We start from the raw sequence: 5665 nt of genomic DNA, 5'->3' as shown, positions 1-5665 counted from the left end.
AATTTATTTGCATCTTCCAACCTACTTTATTCAGTATACTGGGCTTCTTCAGGGCAGAAAAATAGTTATCTAAATTATACATATAATTTATAAATTGCATATATATATAAATGGAATAACTTGACAATATAATTTTAGAATGAACGAGTATGGTGATTGCTTCCCACTGCCCTTATCTTTAATAAGCAAACTACACAAAACCTCCAAAAAAAGTCAAATTTATAAATTTTTCCATTGTTTTATTTAATGCTCTTTTTCATGTATTAAATTACTAGCATTCACTTATCATTGACAAAATTCTATTACGTTATTGCTTCAAATATCCTATTTCGCCACTGACAAGTTAGTACATTATTGGCTTTATTACATTTAAAATAGCCAAAATTATTACATTACCGGCAGGTACTACGTTCACAGTTGCTACAGGAATATTGACACCTATTGGACCGTGCCATTCCTTGCAAAAACCTCAGCTGCCGTGTGACCTTTTGTGTCGACAAGGTCATTCTCGCCTGAGAGTGCCACATGCTACTGGGTGTGTAACACCCGAATCAACGGCACCAGGGTCTGTTTCAGGGATCGGGTTCAGCTCGCCCAGATCTCCCAGGCTCCTCTGTGCCAGATAACTTGACACGAACGGACATTGGTCAGCTCCACACACCCTGCTGCTGTCATTCAAGACAGAGACCAGGAGTTAGTCAGCAGTAATGGAAGGAGTAACATAATGCTGGGTCACTGCGAAGCACTGCGTCCTAAAACCAGCCTGTGCGTGTGTATGTGTGTGTGCGTGTGTGTGTGCGTGTGTTACGTGTGTGCGTGCAAGACAGAGAGAAGGCAAGAGGGACGTGTTTGTGCGTTATCATGATGCAAACAGGAAACAGCCACATTACCTAACCACATCTCTCATTCTGTTATGTCACTGTATGTTGCTTAATGGGTTGCGCAATGTGAGGAAGCACTTCAACTCAAAATCTATCTATCTATCTATCTATCTATCTATCTATCTATCTATCTATCTATCTATCTATCTATCTATCTATCTATCTATCTATCTATCTATCTATCTATCTATCTGTCTGTCTGTCTGTCTGTCTGTCTGTCTATCTATCTATCTATCTATCTATCTATCTATCTATCTATCTATCTATCTATATTTCCCAACTTAATCACAAAGTCGTGAATGATAGAGAAAAGCAAGATGGTAGCAATTTGTTCCACCACTCGTCTTAATAAGGAAATGAATATATTTTCCGATTGACAAAAAAAATCTTGTTCATCAAAGTATCACTGCAGTGTCCTATTAGTCACAGTTCAAGTTCAGCTGAATCAAAACAACCTAGTTGTTCTCCAAAAAGGGCAAAATGGTCATAAAATTACTCTAATAGCCGGCACAACATAAACTCTAAAGCCAAACAATTGTGGTTTTGGATTCAAAAGTCAAACACTTTTCCAGACATTCCCTCCAGACGGCCAACAGTAGCAAACAAACAGTGTTCACAAAGATTTGTTAAAGGCAAGTTACAACTCTGAAGTGTATCATACAAAAGCGTGGTAACAGGGACAACGTTTTAGGACTTGCAATTTTACAATATATGCTGCCAGCAGATTTCCTACAAAACGTTTTATTCTTTACAGACACTATCAGTTATATCAGTCAAACAAGTGTTTTAATGGAGAAATAAAAGAAGTGCAGCATTAATATGAGTTTTTAATTGACCCGGTGAGTTACACTATTAATGTGTAAGACTTGGCAGTTCCATTTTACCCAGCTTTAAAAATAATACTGCCATACGATTTGAGGAACCAGAGGTAAATCCTTACATATGACCAATCAAATTGCATCCAGCCTGAAAACAAGAGTGGTTAATCCTTGATGGACTGATACATTTAACTAGGCAGATTTTTTGTCTTTATATTTTTTGTCCTTATATTTTGGGTTTCCATTTTAACTTTGAGCAAAATAAGAGAAACAACTTTCCACATTCGGAAATTTGGGGTCCAGAGAGGAAGATGTGAAGCTATTTTGTCTGATTAAATAACTTTTTATGATAATTATCTACATGACTTGGATTCATCTGATTGATTTAAGGATTTAAATGTTATATGGAGCAATTTATTTTGTTGTTAGGACTATATAATATTGATAAAATCACTTTCACACTATTTTATTTCAAATATCTTCCATGTAATGATATCCATTCTTGTTTTTTAATACTAAAATGCATTCTCTTAATACATTCAACAACTTAAATTTCCATCAATCAAATTACTTTTGTTTTAATCTGCAAATTTGCCCCACTTCATGTTTTGTCTCATACAGCCTGTACCTTCTGAAATGTTTGAAAATGGCAGCTCCATTTATTTTCATTAGCACAGTAAAGAGATAGTTAATTATTCCGTATTGTCACCTCATATTGCCCTGAGAATGATGGAGGACATTGTCGATCCAGTGTCTGACCTGTAAGTAAATTCCTCTGTCCCCTCTGAACCCGACACTCAGCAGAGGAGGATGATGATGTAAGTGCCTGCTCGGGATGGGGAAGATAACATGACAAACATCTATTGATCATCGTAAAGCAGGAAACAGCAACCTCATCTTGTAGGTTACCAGACACCCCCCAACGCCACGGCCAGGAACACATTAAATATTTACAATTGATGACAAGCAGAAAAAAAATCCAGGTCTCCGGCTTGAGCCCGACACATGTTCCCATGTTATCTCCTCCAAGCATGAAGTAACATATATTTCCTGTGATCTGTGAAAAAGCTTTAAAGTACCATTTAGGGAAAATGTTACTTTAATCCTGCCGCTTACCCTTCAAATCCCAGAGGAAACCCAGAGACAGGCTCGTGGAAGGCAGCAGCAGCGGGACACAGTTGGTGCTGTTTTCCAGAGGAAGAAGTCCAGTCTGGTGGCTCTCATCTGGACCCCATCAGGTTGCATGTCCCCAGGCAGTCCGACTGGCATCCCTGTACCAGGCATGTTTCTTTATTAAAGCCTCGGCCTCCTCTGACCCAGCACACACAGATCGGGCCCCAGGGAACTCAGACAGAGACACACACATGGTTCCCATAGGTCAGTTTGGTTGTTTGTGAGTTGTGCGTTTGATTCCCTCATAGACCACATATGGATTCGAGCTGGAGTAACTCGAAGTGAGGTGCTTTCCTTTGTAAAACATCTGCTTAATGATAGTGTACCAAAAGGGAGGAGCTGCAATACTCACAATGAGGCCAAGCAAAATCAGAGACACATGACTTGAATAAGGTGAATTTCCACAATTTGGCCTGCTAATGTGATGCAGTGTGCGGAGCAGAGGGAACAACACATTGTAACATGCTCGTTGCTGGTTACACCTGCTGCAGCAAGGGTCCAATAAAATAAAGCTTTTATTTTCAGAAACAGGATTGGAGTCACTTAAGCCGTCGTACTAAGAAAAAATTAACTCACCAATAGCATTGTAACTTCATCAGTCTTTCTGAGTTTAGAGGTATTTCTGATCCACCATTAATCTTATCTTTGGTGTAAAATGTGCCTGGTAGCTGTTAATCAGGATCAAGCGACAGATCTTTTACTCATCCTCAGACTGCACTGCACTAAATCCAGAAGGAGCCTCAGGAAGTACACAAAAGATAAGAGTAATTGGGCCTAAACTATTCCAGCTATAAAAATGGGTTCAAGCTTGATATGGTGCACGCATTTGGAAGCTGATCTGTAAATAAGACACAAGGAGTTGATGCTAATAGATTAACATACAACACGCAATGTGATATACAGCGTGATGTATTTAAAAAAAAAAAAGGTTCAAGTCAGCTCAGCTTTTAGCAGATACTGTATGATGTTTTTATAATGTTGAAGGCCAATTTATCACCTGGCTCCACTACTTTTAAGTACAGAGTTCATCATAACATAATTGTTGCCATGATGATGCTCTGATATGTTTGACAACTTGATCCCCCAACACGACCAACTCCATTGCATCACACTGAATGTTGTGCTAGTGCAGTGCGCCAATCGATCACTGCATGGTGAACACAAGGAAATAAACACAGAGGCAACACTGTCCAGCAGATCATTTTAATATAACAGGTTCTAACAAGCAAGCAAATCCACCTTTGTTGTTATTGATGTTCCAGTTATTATTTGTAACAATGCTCAGGACGTTCCTCGAGCTTTAATATTGGCTTTCAGTACGCATTGTGAAGTAACTCATTGAAATACTCAAAGTCACGTCCGCTGGTCAAACATTTGGTACGACATCCGGACTGAGGTGAAGCCTTGATGTCGGAGAAATACTTCAGGCTGAGTAGCAACAAGTGTCGTCACTCGGCTCGTACTGTCTGGTGAAAAAGCTCTTCACTTTTATTTGGTAAACAGCAGTTTGTGTACAACAGTGTATTACACGTGTTTCAATTCTGTGTCTGGGTCTGATCTGGATCACACATGTAGGGCTGGACTGTTGTTTGTCCTGCAAAATGATTCTCTAACCGAAACATGCTGGTTGCTGTGTGACAATGACACGGAGGCTGGACGATTTGTATTGAAGGAGACATGCACTCAAACAAGTCCACCTAAACAAGGCTTGTTATGTCAGGGTAAAGATAGTAGTGTTGAGATTGATCCTTTTGGTGTGTTGGCCTGTAACATTTGTGAGGACAACCAGGACTGCAGAGGCTGTTGAACAAAAGAACATTATATGTCACTTTTAATGTTTCTTTTTCTCCCACTTGAGGTACTGCCAACAATGTATACACCATGCACACGGCCATCCTGAGCCACTAGACACGTTGCTGACAGCTTCAGGATCTTTAATCAACAGTCCAGCCTTGCAGGTCCCCCACTAGGAAATTGCCCATTTGCCCCTTCTGAAGCTCCCCCTCCCACCTCTGCACAGCTAATATAAAGACAGAGACTAAAATTGTTTTATCTATATTGTTAGTTACATTTAGAGTTGAGCAAGTCCTCATTATGAAATGAAGTCTTTACACAGGTGTAATATACTATACATACAGTATTCCATAATGATGAAGGGTAAAGACTGAAGGACTGACATTTCCTTCAAAATACTCCGATCATGGATTTTTAGAGTGAAACAGACAAATGATATAGCATCCAGATATAGGTAAGGCTATTTAGGTTAGGGAAGGAAGCCTGTAACCAGACGTTTTCTGAATCGAATCCCACTGCCGACGAGTAACCACAGTGGGTCCCTGAGAAGCCCTTAATCAAAAGTTAGGGAAGGTGCCTGATATTTTCCACAACTGTGCCAAATCAAAATACATGTGAATCACGTGATCCACTGTGTTGACCCTTGAAGGGAGCAGCCGAAATGCAACCATTGTCATTTTATAGCAATCAGCTCAGTATGCTCGCTCTAAAAATGGCATCAAATGTCACCAACGATCACATTCAGTTCAGTTGAAAATGAGTATTTTGGTTTCCCGGTGTTGTTCAACAACCTCACTAATAACTTAGTGAATATAAACTCTCCTTTTTTTTTAAAATTAGGATTACAAGTAGATCCACGTGTGTACACAAAACACAAGACCATGTAATCAACATATTTCCAAGATTGGTCATGGATGTGTGTCAGTAAAGCAATTTTTTTGAAGTCTAGCGATAAATAAAGAAACAAAGAAAGAGTTAATAAGCTCAAAGCTGAGGTTC

This window comes from Lipophrys pholis (assembly GCF_963383615.2).
Source record: "Lipophrys pholis genome assembly, chromosome: 7".
In the NCBI taxonomy this organism is placed as follows: Eukaryota; Metazoa; Chordata; class Actinopteri; order Blenniiformes; family Blenniidae; genus Lipophrys; species Lipophrys pholis.
Note: the sequence above shows the minus strand (reverse complement) of the source record.